General features: G+C 43.9%; 1 long non-coding RNA gene across 1 annotated transcript; it reads right to left on the bottom strand.

Moving 5' to 3' along the window:
* Positions 1 to 204: 204 nt before the first annotated feature.
* LOC125756501 (uncharacterized) lies at positions 205 to 826 on the bottom strand. The gene is made up of 2 exons (XR_007414553.1): positions 794 to 826; positions 205 to 297 (listed from the first exon to the last, which is right to left on the bottom strand). It is a non-coding gene; the product is annotated as an uncharacterized LOC125756501 (long non-coding RNA).
* Between the last annotated feature and the right edge of the window lie 1,910 nt (positions 827 to 2,736).

The raw sequence follows: 2,736 nt of genomic DNA, 5'->3' as shown, positions 1-2,736 counted from the left end.
AATGGAAATATTTCCAGTTGGGAATGGAAATATTTCAGCAAATATTTCCAGCAGGAAATGGCAAAATTTCTAGTTGGAATCCTTCATTCCCAGCGAAATGGAAGAGTTTCCAGATTTGACCTCGCGGCTATCGCATGCGTCTTAGCATGGTTCCTACAGGACCTGTTTGTCCAGTGAACTGCACACAGTCGAAGAACATGGCGGTGAAATTTAACAGCATTTATTTGAACGCTTGTAGCAAGTGTTAGAACATATCTCGAGATGTAGAATGAGTTTGCTCATATCCTCGTACACCACCTGAAAAAAAAATATTATACATAATGAGCAAACATCAAAACCACAATGACCCATAAAACGCAATTCTAGCAAAATTATAGTTTTACCAAATAACATGAACAGCATCAATACAGCTTTCAAAAGCAGTACCACAATACAAAGTCAATGCAGTGCAAAGCAAGGTGAACAAGATCTGATGAGCACTGCGGTTCTACTGTAGGTGCTATGTAACGATTATTTATATCGACCTTAAACTACTCGAATAGGCGTCCAATGAGTCACTCGAACATATGTAATTACTCGCGTTTGTTGCATAACGCATGCGCACCAGTAGGCACAAGCATTGCACGGCACAGGGCTACTGGAGACAAAGGCTGCTTACACAAACCGGCCTGTAGTGTACTTCGCGCATATGTAAAATTACACGCAGCCAGGTAACATGACATCGTGATAACGAAGCCCACAAACATTCGAGACAAACGTTCACTTATACTTGAAATATATAAGTGCAACTTACCTCCAAATGGAACAATTAGAGCTGAGAAAATCGCGTGTCCCTTGATCGGGCGCTGGTGTATCCAAGACGCGCACACAGTAAAGCAATAAAAACCGCTCGAACATGCTGGTCATCACTGTAACACTTTCCAGAGATAAACCTGACCACAAAGAACTATTCCATGTAACTGTCGCACAGATATTCATCAAGGAAATCCCTAGAGTAGCGAACACCGAGCACACACACGCACAGATATCACCAATATCACCACGACTAGCCGCCATGTGCTGTACGAAACTGTGGCTGACTGCGGCGACATAATAATTTATGCGGTCTATCGGACCGCTGTCTTTAATGGTGTTAACCTTAAAAAAAGAAACATAACTTTTGTACGCTGTACTTATATTAGAGTAGGTATTATTAGCATTAAGTCATAAGTCACCGAGAAATGATACGAGAATAGTGCTACTGAGACGCCAACAACATCGCGGCAGTGCCATAGAGTGCGGCGTTTTCAGGGCCGCGGCGTCGGAGGGAGCAAGTTAGCAAAGTTCACTGCTATTCGATCGTGGCAGTCAATGGCGAATGCTGAAAAGAATGCCCCTTTTCACAAGGAAGAAACTACTATGTTTAAACACTAGCTATTGGCGCAACGGCTCAATGATGAACTGAGCAAGCACTTGGTTGGGCGTATACAGTTGTAACATATTTGTAATGCCGTGTCGACCGGGCGCACGACTACTGAAAAGGTCAAATAAAAGTGCGTGTTACCCCAGCCATACATATTTTTCAATTTTTTTGCAACCCAGCCGTACGGGGTGCGGAAGATCACGGTTGTAAAATGTATCCTATGTGCCATGTGAATATTCAATGTGGTTCTCAGACATGGATGTTTCAGGGGGACCCCTTGCAGTCAGAGGAAGAGGGGGTGGGTGGGTTATACGCAATATGCAGCGTGTGAAATAGGTGCCTTTTATTTCTACGTGGCAAAGAATGGTCAGGCAAAAGTGCCACGTCAATGCGATCTGAACAACTTGTCAATAAGTTCTCTAGCCTGCAGCCACATTCAACCTCTTTATCGCGAAGTTTGTTTTTCAAATATGCAAGCCTGGAAAAAGCATGCTCGCATATGTCGTAGAAAACTGCAACAGAAACTTAACAGCCACCTCATGAAGGAGAAACATAAGTCAGCTCCGTCGCACTGCACAAATGTAATGCAGTGAAGCATACCAAAAACCAGAAGGGGCCGCTGTCACGGGACATAGTGGGCCTTCAAAAAACTCTCTCTTTTTTTGCAAGCTTAATTGGGTGTTGCAGACCCCGAAGAATGACCTCGCGGACCCCATTTGATAACCACTGTTCTAAGTCATGTCTAAATGCACGGTCTGCATTATACACTTAATCTGCTATCACTTAATTGTATGCAGATCAACCTTTGGGCAGCTGGAATTCCTTTTGTCAACTACACCACTTCCTCGCTCAAACAAGAAAATTTCATGCTGAGCAAATTATTTCCCAACTGAAGCTGGAAAGATTTCCAGCTGGAAATATAACTTCCCAACTGGAACTGGAAACGTCAAGCTGGAAATGGCTTTCCAGTCGGGAATTATTTCCATATCCATGCTGGAAATACCATTTCCAGCCTGGAATGGGTTTCATTCCCAGCTGGAAATTGTATTTCCAGCTGGGAGTGGAAAATTTCCAGCCTGAAGAGCCATTTCCAGCTGAAAACCAGGCTGGAAACACGATTTCCAGCTGGGAATTCGCATCCCATTTCACGTGGGAAGCAATATGCGACACATAAGCCAGAGTACGTAAGCCTTATTTCCTCACTTTTTTTTTGTGCAGCGGCGCCTTACCTAGCCGCTGTCTAGCAGCCGCAAAAATAATTCGTTCGTGGGCGAGACGGTGCGAGCTTGTAAGAAGTTGAAACCGAAGTTTCTACGACGCAATTGAAGACGACA

Source organism: Rhipicephalus sanguineus, unplaced genomic scaffold, assembly GCF_013339695.2.
Source record: "Rhipicephalus sanguineus isolate Rsan-2018 unplaced genomic scaffold, BIME_Rsan_1.4 Seq1068, whole genome shotgun sequence".
Classification (NCBI taxonomy): domain Eukaryota; kingdom Metazoa; phylum Arthropoda; class Arachnida; order Ixodida; family Ixodidae; genus Rhipicephalus; species Rhipicephalus sanguineus.
Note: the sequence above shows the minus strand (reverse complement) of the source record. Positions and strands in the feature narration are given on the sequence as shown.